General features: G+C 39.3%; 1 pseudogene; it reads right to left on the reverse strand.

The window, feature by feature from the left end:
* The window catches only part of LOC148732985 (uncharacterized), a 9,686-nt pseudogene extending 4,369 nt beyond the window's left edge, over positions 1-5,317 (reverse strand).
* Between the last annotated feature and the right edge of the window lie 9,659 nt (positions 5,318-14,976).

Raw genomic sequence — 14,976 nt, forward strand, 5'->3', positions numbered from 1 at the left:
AATTGAGTTGCTAGCAGAATAAAGAATACTAAAGCAAGAAAGGGAGTATTTTTTCTTACAAGAAGGAGATGTGTTGAAATGCTTAAAAATATGCGAGTTTTTATCGCCTTCCGTGTGCTCCTTTATCCTAGTAGAGAAGTGGCGACTAGTTTCGCCAATATAACGGGAATTACATCCCGCATAAGAAAAGTGATAAACTACCATGGATTTTAGAGCATCAGGAGTACGATCTTTAACACTGAACATGTTTTTAATTTTAAAAGAAGTGAAAGCTAGCTTGATATTTAGGTCCGATTTACAAAAGCGCTTAGTGAGTTGTCGGAGTTTGAGGTTCGCTATTCTAGAATAATAGCCGACAAAAGGGAGTTTAAAGTAACGTGTATTATTGTCATCAATATTCCAGCTATTTTGAGAGGAGGACCCGTCAAGATACCGCTTGAAAGTTCTTTAAATAATATGCGAAGGAAAAGAATTACGTTTTAAAGTGTTGGAAAGTTTCCTAAGATCGTTTTGAAGGCCCGAAGAGGTGTTGTTGATTTTGTAGAAACGGTCAATAAGAGTTCGGATAAGGCCAATTTTGTAGCATGATGGAATATAACTAATTAAAGAAATTTGTAGGGAGACCAGTGGTTTTTTTTATGAAAAACTCAAAAAACACAATCATTCGAAGAGTTGTCGATAAATATATCAAGAAAGGAGAGTTTACCATCATTCTCTTTTTCGAAAGTGAATTTTACGTTGGGGTGCCGTGAATTAATGTAATCAAAAAATGACATAGCATCCTGTTCATTGTGGAAGACACAGAAGGTGTCGTCAACATAATGCCTATAAAGTGGCGAGTCGAATGTTTAAAACTATTTAGCCATGTTTCCTCGTGGAAACCAAGAAGAAGATTAGCTAGGATGGGTGTTAACGGAGAACCCATCGCTACCACATCAACTTGATCATAGAATTTTCCATTAAAGAGGAAATGAGGCTCAGCTGTAGCGAATGAAAACAGTTTCTTGAGGTCGGATTTTTTGATCGAAAATTTAGGGTCATGCTTGAAAATAAGATCACCAGCAATATCGATAGTTTCATTTAACGGAATATTGGTAAAAAGACTTTCAACATCAAAGGAAATGAGAAACTTTTTGTCAAGATCGAAACTCCTGAGCTCTTCAGCAAAAGAGAATGAATCTGTGACCGAATACCTGTTAGGTAAAAGTGGAGCAAGAAGAGAACTTAAATACTTGGCTAAATTATAATTATAAGCTCCAATAAAAGATACAATAGGTCTAAGAGGTGGTTGATTGTGATCTTTACGTTTCTTATGTAATTTGGAAGGCCACAAAATTTTGTTGGTTGTGAACCCTTCGGAAAAATCTTAGTATAGGTATCATTATCAATAGAATGATTTTTCTTGAGTAAACTAATGAAACGTTTAAGTCTGCCTTCTCTTAATAAAGTGGGATCTTTGTCTAGTAGTTTGAATTTAGATTCATCATTAAGTATATCAAAACAAGAGTCTAAATAATTATTACGGTCTAAAATAACTACTTCATTACCTTTATCAGGCTTGAGAATTATAATATTGGAGTTGTTCTTAAGAGTTCGTAGGATACAGTGTTTCTTTAGATCATTTCTTGAAGAATGGTAGGGAGAGATATAGTTTTGAGCCAGATAAGCGATTTCAGTTTTTAGGTGCGTAGCGTAGTTTTCGTCCATAAGTTTGTTCTTCGTGGTGTAGAGGATCTTTGCGAAGGAAGCCAGAATGTCCGTCTTGTTGAGATGAGGAGGTTTGATAGAGAAACCTAGCCCATTCTTTAGAAGTTCAAGTTCATCATCAGTTAGATTAAGCGAAGAAAGATTGTTTACAGTTTCATTCGGTGAGAAGGGCAATACGGTATTCTTCGTTAGGTTTTTAAGTTTCTTTCGATGAGTTGAAATATTGGGAGATGTTCTTGTCGACATTTTTCTTTAAAAATTTTTGTAGAAGGTACCAATCAACATAATTCAGACAGTTTTTTATGCGTTCAGTTGACTTGTCACAATCACGGGTTAGTTTGTTGAGTTCTTTTTCACGTTTGGAGATGGCACTGCGAAGTAGGCGTTTACGGATAGCGACGACATCATGACGGTTAGTGTTGGGTAAAGGGAAACAGATAAATTTCGGGAGAACATTAAAGGACTTACATGAACGAAGAAAGGACAAATCCAATTCAGCTTTGTGTTTCTTGATAGAGAGTTTTTCCAGTTGGCGAAGGTCTTGTAAGTAAATTCATCCTTGATATTTGCTTGCTGAGTCGTGTATGATATTTCCATAAAGTCGTAGTAGTAGCAAGTATGATAAATGTTGTAATAAATAGAAAAATTTTTTGAGAGACATCAGTTCGGCATGCATGAGCCATCTTCAATCAATGAGTAACAGAACGTCAGTAATTATATAACAGACAAGTTTATAAAAATATTTGCTGGCGAATAGGATTTTTATGCTCCTTATAACTTCCTCATTTGTTGTAGTTCTTATGTTGCTATGAAAGCATAGACACCATTCACATGGCAATCGTCACTAGGCCCAAACCGAGCATGCGCTCTCAGCCTTGGCCATCCCAGATCACGTGAACAGTCTTGTGGGTCCAGTCGCCCCAAAACTTGCTTACAAAGAGTTTCAAATTTTTCCCCCCACCCAGCCCGGCCCGGTTGTACATGTATTTGGCGTTTGTTTTGCCCTCACCTTTCCTGGGCCAACTTCAAGCAATTTAAATTTTTAATGTTATTACTGGACTGAACTTATTTCACTTATTAAACTGGCTTTGGGTTTTTACCCATAGTCCTTTACGTTCAACCTTGGCTTGCTTATTGAACCGTGGCTCAGCAAACAGAGCTCAGGCAAAGCAGCATGACATGCACTTATTTTCAAGCGGGTAGTTATAAGATGAGCATAAAAACTTTTATATAAATAAAATCAAACCTGAACTTAACAACAATTACAACATTATAACACTTTTCTAGCGTTTTAGTTCACACCTTTGATGTTTGGTGTCACGTTGTACTTAGTACCCGCTTTTGTATTACATCAAACTGTAAATATTTTATTCATCTACTTGTCTGTTATATAATTACTCACATTCTGTTACTCATTGACTGAAGATGGCATAAGCATGCCGAAACATGTCTCTCAAAAAAGTTGTCTATTTCTTACAATGTTTATCATACTTGCTACTACTACGACCTTATGGAAATATAGATATTTATGTCTTCAACATTTTCTCACCTTGTCAGTTTTAAGTTTTATTTCATTTTCTTTCTGAAAACGCTCCGTTTTATTATTTTTTTTTTGTGTCTTTCCCGTTAAAGTGTTGGTTTGTTTGTTTCCGAGTCTCAGAGACAAATATTTTACCATCTTCCTTGACCGACATTACTTCACTATCCGCTTTATTCTGCTGTACAGAGTGGCCTCTTACCCAGATCAGTATAAGTTTCTCCAGTCCAAATGGGCTTGCACTCGCATGAATAAGATTGTTTTTCCTCGTCATACACACACACACCTCCATTTTCACAACTATTGGTTGTTGGACAGCCCTAAAAAGAAGCATAAACAGACAGTGCGTAGTGAAAACCTGATCAAAACACGACTATGAATTTACCTTGAAATTATTCCGAAGTAGAATTTCACACGTCGCTTCAAATCATGATTTTTTTAAAAGCAGATTTCTTAGAAAAAAGAATAACTTCTGAGTCTTGTACCGTAAGTTACCTTTCGTTCAAAGGATGTCTTGTTATACCAAAGAAATGCTACTTTATAGACAGAATATCAGATGATAAGGCTGAGGATTTTGTCAAGTGCATTTCACACGCTAGCGCTAGTAACACAGTTTGGCAAGAATGACAAAAGAATATCAATGTCTTCTTTCTTCGGCTAATGCTTGAAGTAATGTTTGCTTCTGATAGCTTTACTCTATCGGTGTTGTAGTTTCAAAGCGACACATGTAACAGGTGTTTTGCGGCAAGAAAAACTCTTTGGTTGTGATCATAGTGAATAAAGTGTTTTGAAACCACCCGCCCCTGGCATGGCGAATACCTCAACATATTTTCTGTCACAAATTTTTGCATAACTGATGACATATACGAGCCATACACAGCATGACTTACCTTAAGATCAGTTTTACCCTTCGTCGAAGAAACGGACCCTTTTTTTTGTTCCTTTGTTTTTCCTCATCATTTGTCAATTCGTGTCATTGTTCAAGGAAAATAACGAAAAAGTGTTGGAGTGATTAGTAACAACAAGGCACAGTAATCGATGATGTATATTTGTTTGATGCCGTCCGGAAGCTACTCAGGATGCGCAAGAATAATGCAGGGCTCTCGCATGAACCCTTTCGCTGTAAAGGAGTTTAATTGAAAACGAAAAACCAAAAACACTGGTAGAAAAAGGCATTGTCAGTGTTAATAATCTTCTACGCAGCTTGCTGTGGTGACCAATTGTCGGCTAGTTAAGTAATGAATCGAACTTTCTACAGTTCTCCCGTCGAAATAGCGCACATGGAATGTTGGGATAACAATCTCCTTTGATTTACAGTATTGCACCTCGTGAGTTATAACGCCGGTAAATCGGTAGAAAGTGAGGGCTATCGCTTTTGCGAAATAGCTATGGGTTTACTTGTGAAACAGCAATAGGTCTGTTGTTGATCATACCACGTCTATCATCTCAGTTATTCCATGATAACAATCATCCTCATCGAAATAGGTTTTCGTTCAACTTTACTGGAAATCTGAAAATTGCTAAAGAAACCAATGTGGCGCCAAAGACTTCAACCCAAACGAGGCGATTCTAATAACAAATGAAATATAAGCAACATGAAAACACAAGACTGGTTAATTACAAATGAAAACTACAAATTTATCTTTTTATTAAACTGCAAGCCGCATCAGCCAGGTCTCGTTGAGTCCAATATAAAAATGAGGCATTTTAGGCTATTAGTTACCTTCAGAAGCATTAAGAAAGTGTTACCTTCCTCAAACTGAAAATGTGTGTTCTCTTTGATAGCAGAGCTATCGTGCTTGTTTAGTTCACAAGTTCCTTTTCCATCGAAGTTTGAGAAGCAAGTTTGAGGTTTGTTGAGGTACACCAGGCGTTTTTCAAACAAGATTGACTACACCAAATTTGGCCGGGAGACTTAAACCGTTTTACAACGAAGCCTTTAAGCTGCGTGCTTGTCAACGTTAAGAAGTACCCTGATCGAGAAACAGTGGATGACTCTATTGTGGTGATGAAAACTGCACAGAGCAACAATACTCGAAAGAGGACAAACGGAGGAGCGCTTAGAGGTCCCATCACCAAGACCTTCAATATAATATGCGTTGGTTTATAGGGTTTGGTGAAGTCTTCAGGCACGAGTTTGTACACGTCACGACCATATACATCTCTTTCATTGGTCGATTTACGTCTGAAACACTTTTGGAATTATAGATTTATAATTGATTGTTGATAGTACAGTGTTGAATAACATTAATGAGGATTTTTCGATTTGTTAAAAAGTGTTGTTTGGTCTAGAGAAAGTTAATTATTCCCAAACAGTGCAGAAAATTGAAATTGAAGCTTGTTATGGTTTCCCTATGAAAGTGCACTTCGATCGATATATATCGTGATTTCAACAGAAAAGGAAGGCGTTCAAAGATTGAGGAGCGAACTTATTTCACTTCAGGAAGCGGGAGCAGTTACGCTGATCATTGATGCGCTGATGGCGAAGTGCTTAGTTACTCTTTTTAGTACACGCGATAATTTACATTCACTTCCGGAAAACGTTCTTTGTGAACAAGTTCAAAAGCCCCTTAGGAAAAACAATTATGTCACGCGACAAGATGCGAAGATCGCTAGTTGATAATGCCATGTGTGCTTATTTACTCGACCTCCATATTTTATTACGACAACCTAAATTCTAAAAAAAACTTGATGCACACATAAGACTGTAATTACATTTTAAAGCAACTTTAGGCCAAAGGAAACAGTCCCTATCCAAGACAATGTACTTCACTCACCTTGAGCTAGGTTTCGTGCCGTCGGCGATCTTTACTTTACTAAAGCCTCTGGGGGGCCCCAAAATAATAATAATAATAATAATAATAATAATAATAATAATAAAGGTCTTTATTAAGAATTATTGTGCAAACAGACGTGCTACAATTAACATGAATAACATGAATAAAATGAATAAGGAAAAAGAAAAGGTATTAATTACTATTGAAAAGACACCTATTAATAAAAACTGATTTAAAACGGCTTGTCTGGACCTTAGGCAAAATATAATTATGCGACCTAGTTCTCAACTGCCGTGTTCTCTGGGGGGGGGGGGGGGGTAAGAGATCGCTCAACGCAGTGTTGGTGGAAGAGATCCTTTGCCATAATTTCTTATCTCTATTACAACGGATATCCAAGATACTGTGTTGCTTTAAGCATTAACCCAGCTTATAACACCTGGCAAAGAGCTTATCAATTCTACTTAAATATTTACTATAAAAAGCACACCCCCAGACCTCAATAGCATATATAAAAACTGAAAGAATCAAACTTTGAAAAAGTAAGTCCAAATTCTCAATAGGGTAGCCATAATATTTACATATTCTCAAAATATACAACCTACTGCTAGCCTTACTAAGTAGATAATCAATATGAGTGTCCCAATTAACTGGCACTTGCTCAAAGGTAACACCCAATAGTTTCAGTTTTTCTTTCCTCTCTATGATCTCGAGTGGTTCAGGAGGCGTCTTGGAAGTCTTTCCTCGTAAAAGAAGTTCCCATGTTTTCATCAAGTTGACTTTCATGCAGTTCTTCTGGGACCATTCAATAAAGGATAGGATTTCCGTTTCGGATTCATCTAAGCCTAAGTTTGCCTCGATTGGTAAACTAATAGTTATATCATCAGCAAATTTAACTAGAAGATTCTTATTAGTATTAACAGCTTTGATATCGTTAATAAAAATAGAAAATAAGACCGGCCCCAGGACTGTACCTTGAGTAACACCCCTATTTATAGAAACATATTCAGTACTATGACCATCGACAACAACTCTCTGCTTTCTATGATTAAAAAACTAATAAGCCAATTAATAATATATGGATTAATGTTAACTTGCTTTAATTTACTACAGAGGGAATTGTGTGATACAGAGTCGAAGGCCTTACTAAAGTCAAAGGAAAAAATTCTGACAAAATCGGCGTTACTGTTATATCGTGACCTTGTTTTGTTATACTTGTGTTACATTGTATTAAGTTACGTCACGGTTGTGTTACGTGTACATGGATGCGCCTGCGCAGAGATAGAACAGGAATAAAAGGATCTTGGAATGTTCATGTTCATTACGGGTTTGGTTATAATTTCGTCCTTGAGTTTCCCAAGATACAACATTTTGGCGACGAGGATGGGATACTTTTGTGTTATATGGCTATTTCGTGCTATTTCCTACACCGGATAATCTTACTCCACTTCGTTTCGTTCGTTTATGCTTCCACGCACGTGCTCGCTGGTGCGTTTGCAATTCCCGCCATGGCTTCACCGTTGTTTGGTTCTGTTGGTGAATTTGATCCTTCCTCTGAGTCTTTTACGGCTTACCTTGAAAGACTTGACCAGTTTTTTGTAGCAAACGATATTGGACAATGTGCTGCTGATGCCACTGCGGCTGTTGTTCGGGCAGCTAGTCAGAAAAAGGTCGCCGTGATGATCTCCGTAATTGGTAGGAAGACATATAGCACTCTTCGCGATTTATGCAGCCCCGAGAACCCAAAAGAAAAAACATTTGAGGTATTATGTGAACTACTGCAACAACATTTCAAGCCCAAGCGGTTAGAAGTTGCCGAATCCTACAGATTTCATCGAAGTTGTCAAGAAGAAAATGAGAGCGTGTCGGTTTACAGTGCTCGTTTAAGACATTTGGCCACCACTTGTAATTTTGGCGAATTTCTGAACCGCTCGCTCCGCGATCAGTTTGTGTGTGGGATTCGAAACCCTGCGACTCGAAAAAAACTATTGAGTGAAGATCGAACATTTCAAGAGGCTCTCCAAGTGGCTATCGCCGACGAAATCGCGGCTAAAGAAACTTTGCAAGTTCAACAGCAACAATTGCCTCAACCAGTTAATTCAGTGAAGAAGGAATTCTCAGGCTTACCTTCCACTTCTCGTGGATACTCGACTACACCATCTACTTCGCGGCCGCCTCCTAGCCACATTTCGTCCAGTTCCCAGCCAGCAGCTTCTTATGCTTGTTTTTCATGCGGTAATTCTGATCACTTAAGAGCTAAATGCAAATTTAGGAATGCTGTGTGTCGCCACTGCAAGTTAAGAGGACATATTGCTCGCGTGTGTAAGAAAGGGGGAGTCAATGTTATGGATTTTGAAGAAGAGCAACCTCAGGGACGATTATCTGAAGAAGAGGAGTTGTATGTGGTGTCTGATGTTCATGCAATGTCCCGATCTGACATTTCTGTACCGCTGAAGATTGAAGACAAGGATTGTCTGATGCAGTTAGACACTGGGTGTGCATTGTCTCTTGCCCCGATTACTTTCGTGAAACAAGTTTGCCCAGACGTTGAAATGAAATCTACAAATGTTGTGCTGTCGACATACACAGGTGAGACTGTGCGTCCCTTAGGGGAAGCGCATGTGAAGGTTGAGTACATGGGATCACAACACACACTGCCTTTGCTAATTGTACGCGAAGGGACTGGTGCCTTATTTGGTCGAAACTGGCTTACAGATGTCAAGCTGGATTGGAAGAAGTTGCCAGGTTTGAATCACGTTGAATCCTTGCAATGCCATCCCTCTACACTACCGGAAACCCTAGGAAACCAGACATTAGCATCAGTCCTTGAGAATTACAGTGAATTGTTTCAACCTCAACTTGGATGTTATAATGGGGATCCTGTCATATTGAATGAAAGTAAAGAAGCCAAATTTCATAAAGCCAGACCCGTTCCTTATGCATTACAGTCAAAAGTTGAGAGTGCTCTGCTTAAGATGGAAAAAGATGGTGTGATCGAACGAGTGACATCTGCAAACAGTGCGGCTCCAATTGTAGTCGTTGGCAAGAAAGACTCAGAGGATGTCCGCGTTTGTGGAGATTTTAGTGTAACATACAATGCAAGTGCCCGTGTTGAAACCTACCCTATGCCACAGATTGAGGATATGCATTCAGCTTTAAGAGGTTGCACGGTGTTCAGTGTCCTGGATATAAAGCAGGCCTATCATCAAGTACCGATTGCAAAAGAGTCCCAGTCTTACCTCACCATAAACACTCACATTGGGTTGTTTGCATTCAAAAGATTGCCGAATGGCATTCATTCTGGTCCTGCTATCTTTCAGAGAATCATGGATAATTTGTTGTCGGATGTACCAAAGGCTGTTAGTCGTTTGGACGATATTCTTGTTGCTGGCACAGATGCAGAGGACCACCTTCACACACTTTCACTGGTGTTAGAGCGACTTCTTAATTCTGGATTCCGATTAAACAAGTCAAAGTGCAAGTTTTTTCAATCATCAGTGGTCTACCTGGGACATATGATTGATGGAGAAGGTTTACACCCCACTCAGGATAAACTTAAAGCTATTCGGGATGCTCCCAGGCCCAAAGATGTAACGGCCTTGAAATCTTTCTTGGGACTCATAATGTTCTATTCCCGGTTCATGCCTCATCATTCTACAGTCCTAGCACCTTTACACCAATTACTTAAAAAGGGTACTTCATGGAGATGGTTGAAAGCTGAAGAGGATGCATTTGTTGCAGCAAAGCAGCTCATTCTGAACTCACGGACACTGGTACATTATGATCATACCTTGCCCCTTTTTCTTTCATGTGATGCCTCATCTTATGGCGCTGGAGCAGTCCTGTCTCATCAAATTGATGGACAATTTCGACCGGTGGCTTTTGCTTCTTGCACTTTGGCTCCTGCTCAACAAAACTATTCTCAGCTAGAAAAGGAGGCCTTCAGTATCATCTTTGGACTAAAGAGATTCCGACAGTATCTCTATGGTCGCTCCTTTACAATTTTAACCGACCATCGACCTTTGCTGACTCTCTTGGGTCCTCAGAGACCGGTTCCCGCTCATGCTGCAGCTCGACTTCAAAGATGGGCTCTTATCCTTGCTTCATACAATTACAAGATTGAGTACCGTAGTAGTGTAGCACATGTAGATGCAGACAGTATGTCTCGCCTTCCCTTGCCTCTGACATGGTCCCCCAAATGTGAAAATGTTGAATGCTATTTTTTGGACACTGAAGTTGTCACTAATGTGACCAGTCAGATGATCAAGAAGGAGACTCAACTGGATCCAGTCTTATCCCAAGTGTACACTTACGTCATTAGTGGTTGGCCTCATGTAGTGGATCCCAGTCTGGTACCATTTAAAACAAGACAAGACGAGTTAAGCACACGTCATGGTTGCTTATTATGGGGTGCTCGTGTTATTGTTCCTCCATCGCTCCAAGAGAAAGTGTTGCAAGAACTGCATGACACTCACCCCGGGATCTCTCGAATGAAAGCTTTGGCACGATCTTATGTGTGGTGGCCCAACATGGATTCTGACATTGAATTAACTGTTTCTTCATGTAGCACTTGCCAGTCTATGAGATCAGATCCTTCCCCAGTTCAAATTCATCCCTGGACCTTTCCAGCACGACCATGGTCTCGCATTCATGTGGATTTTGCGGGGCCAATCTCTGGCTGTACCTACCTTGTGGTTGTAGATGCTTACAGTAAATTTCCAGAGGTAGTCAAAATGTCTACTACCTCAGCTAAAGCAACTGTGACCACCTTGCGTGACATCTTCAGCAGGCATGGTTTGCCAGAAATTATCGTGTCAGACAATGGGCCCCAGTTCACTTCTACAGAATTTGAACAATTTTGTGCCAGCAATGGACTACTACACCGTACTTCAGCGGTGTACAAGCCATCTACAAATGGTCAAGCAAAACGTGTCGTGCAGATTTTGAAATCAGCCATTAAACAAGCCCACCTTACCAATGCAGATGTAGATGCTGTTATTGCAAATTTTTTATTGATTTACAGGACCACTCCTCATTCTACCACAGGCGAACCACCCTCACTGCTTCTCATGGGCCGGAGACTGCGCAACCGGCTGGACTTGCTGACACCTTCAGTTGAAAAACATGTCGAAGCACATAGAGGCTTCCGCAAGTTTAATGCCGGCGATTCTGTTCTGGCTCGAAATTTTGGAAGGGGAGGAAAATGGGTGCGTGGAGTCGTTACTGAGGTCCTTGGTTCTCGTCATTATATGGTCAAGGTGGCAGGTAATCTGTGGAAACGACACATAGACCAGCTGTTGAGACGCCCTGCAGATGTGGCTTCGACGCGTGGTTTTTTAGCATCTGAATACCAGTCTATGCCGCTTGATGTATCTCCCAACATAGATCAGCCCAGTGAGATTGTTCGCGACTCAACTATACCGTCTGCCTATATCCCTCCTACAGCAACGTTGGAGGAATCCATTCTAGCTAGCTCTGGAGATTCTCGTATTCCAAACAAGCAACCAACAGTGTCAATGCCTGTTGCTGACCCCCTTATGAATTCTCAACCTGCTTCCTTGCCAGAGAATTCTGATTCTGCTAATGTCAATGACACTCTGGTAGTTCAACCGGGTTCTTTATGTGAATCACCTGCGGAAAAGCGTTATCCTACTCGGACAACCCGTAGGCCCCCAAGGCACTTGAAAGATTACGAGTTGAAGTAATAGCTGTAATTGACTTAAAAACTTTTGTTTGTTTTTTTTTGTATTGCGTATTTTCACATTCTATTTTTCGTAAAAAAAAAAGGGGAGATGTTATATCGTGACCTTGTTTTGTTATACTTGTGTTACATTGTATTAAGTTACGTCACGGTTGTGTTACGTGTACATGGATGCGCCTGCGCAGAGATAGAACAGGAATAAAAGGATCTTTGAATGTTCATGTTCATTGCGGGTTTGGTTATAATTTCGTCCTTGAGTTTCCCAAGATACAACAGTTACCATCAAGCCACTTTAACCATGTGTGTTGACATTTAATTAATGCCATAGTAGAGTTATGGCCACCACGATAGGCAAACTGATCTAAATCGATATAATCTTTGAAAATACTGGAAAGTTCAAACCTATAGACCAATCGTCAAAAAGTCTCATGATAATGGCAGTTATAGAAATTGGCCGAAGCTGGGTGCAAAATGTTCTATAACTGCTATTCGAGTATGGTATAATTATCATTCATTCTCAAAACAGTTTTATCGCACCTGTTTTAGTATCATTACCGAGGTCTATGGGTGGCCCTTAGCTGTTCTATAAAGGCTATCATAATATGCTGTAATTTGCATTCTTTATCAAAATCAATGCAAGTTCATCATTGTTGACCAAGTCATGTACGCACCGATTCTGATCGTAACTTAACCAAGTACACAAGATGGCCCTTATCTGTTCTATAAATGCTATAGTAGTATGCTGTAATTAGCATTCTTTCTTAAAACAATCTTATTGTACCCGTTTTAATATTTAGTAAAGGGGAGAATTGATAAATATAAACTTCACCGAGAGCTGTGGTGTTTTACATATTGTTTAAACCGCCCCGCCAGGGATTTCCAGAAGAAGTAGTTCTTCGTCTCTTCCCAAGATTGGAGCTTCAGCTTTTCCTTTCATCTTTAGTATTCTGTTTTGGAATCAGATTTGCATTTGGTTTTGCTGAAACAGGTGAGTGGAATTCAAAGCTTAGGTCTAGTTTCAGCATTTTTAGATATCCATGAGATAACTGGTCTCCATAATTACACAGATATACAAACCCTGCCTTGGTGAAAAGACTTTTACAATTGTCTGAATCAGAAAATACCAGTGTTAAATGTTTGGATAGGTGGGGATTAAACGGATTTCACTCTCGTCTCTATGTTTTTAGTGGACCACGTCTTAGCATCCCAGATTAAGACTGAGCAAGGGACTTTATGGATGAAACTGAGTTTATTGCAGATCGGCTTTAGTCACCCAGCTATTAGTGCACAGTTCAATATCCACTTCGCACAGTAAGACAGTCCAGTTTCCGAAACAAATTTTAAGCACTTCTCTTTTTATTTCGGTAGACCAATTCTTAGCATCCTAGATCAAGACTAAGGAAAAAACTATGTGAGTATAAAGCTGACTCCATTTCTCCTATACACAGTTCATGATCCACTTAGCCCACTGAGCAAGACAGTCCAGTTTCCAAAACAGCTTTAACTCTTTTCTCTTTGACTTTAAGTGGACCAAGTCTTTGTATATCCATGAGATATACACCCGCAAGTCTTTGTATCCCGGATCAAGACTAATAAGGAGATTTTACAAGAAACTTGACATCTGGTAGTCTTGTTACGACAGTAACTGTGGTAGGAGGTGATACAATGAATCCAGTTGTGCTTGGTAGTACATCTGGCGCTGGATTACTGAAACATTCTCAAAGGGCAAGGACTCTGAACGAAAGATAGAAATGAGCCGATTTGCCTTCACATCCAATGGAAAAATATTAAATGACATAAGATCGTTTATGAGAGGCAGTGAATATGACAATGAAAAGTTCCTCAATCATTTGAAAGAACTTGACGACATCATCACTGACGTGAGCCCACCATCTGTTTTATTCCATACCTCTTTATTCCATCACATTATTCCAGATTATGGACCAGATTATGGACCACTTAAAAATGGCGGCGAATTATGAATTCTTTTGCAAATATTAAAACTAGCCTCACTAACCTCAATTTGAAGTTGATAATTTCAAAGAATTTTTACTGGTTAGTAAGGCTAATTTAAAATCATTCAAAATAATTGGCAGCCATTTATGAAAAGGGTCTGTTATCAGTGAAAATACTGATAAATTTGGACATGCTTTTCACAAGGTTTTATTTTCATTTTAGACATGGCATATTCCCAAGAGACTAGATGGGATTCCGCCAAGACCATCGACAGAAGTCATTGTGGAAAAACTGTCATGTCCAACAGACATCCAACCTAAGAAGAAACGAAAAATAACTGGTGTCACACCAAAGCTATATAAACCATTCAAACAGTCACTCGCAGAACTTAACATACCAGCAGCACCCCTCATTAAGGATGTTAGTCCTGAGCCTGGCTTTTTAGAATTTGGCCTGAGCAGGGACAAGACACTCCCTTGGTTCATTGTAGATTTGGATTAGTACGAAAAGGCTCTGTTTTGTCATATCAACAATCACTCACTGCAAAGAAATCTGATATTTCTGCCTCTGCTTTCAACTTTGCTAACCTTCAATATGCACCCACTGTGTTAGACGAGAGTCAGCAACTCTATTTTGATAGTCTCCAAATTGCAGAATAAGAGTCAAAGGAATTTGAGCTTCAAACTAGGAAACAATCATTCAGCAAAGACAGGTATCGGTTAAGGAAATTTCGCCTTACTGCATCAAATTTTAAAAGTATTTGCTCTAGGCAAAAAGATTTTGAAGCTCTTGCAACCAGATTGTTAAAGGGAACAACAATACAAACAGCTGCCATGAAGTATGGCTTAGAACATGAGGATGAAGTTGCAGAGTTTTATGCTCAAAAGTTTGGTCGGTCTGTTTTAAAAGTTTGTTTTGTGATTAACCCAAGAGTCCCTCATCTTGGTTGTGGTCCAGATAGGAGGGTATACGACCCTTCAGAGAGTTCACCTTGGGGTCTTTTTTAAATTAAATGCTCCATGGCAGAAGAGCTCAAAGATATAAAATACTTGAAAAAAAACTCCACCACAGGAGTTTACTCCCTAAAAAAGAGCCATCAGTATTATTTTCAGGTCATGGATTGTGTAGGACTCACTGGTGAGGGGTGGAGGGGTGGTCTGACTTTTTTGTTCAGTGCAAAAAGGAATTTCATTATGAACGGATATAATATGATTCTGAGGTTTTCTCAATTATGATGGAAAAACTTAATTTATTTTATTTCTGTTACTACCTTCCTGCATTGGTGGCTTCAAAATAGTGAA

This window comes from Stylophora pistillata, chromosome 4, assembly GCF_964205215.1.
Source record: "Stylophora pistillata chromosome 4, jaStyPist1.2, whole genome shotgun sequence".
NCBI lineage: Eukaryota > Metazoa > Cnidaria > Anthozoa > Scleractinia > Pocilloporidae > Stylophora > Stylophora pistillata.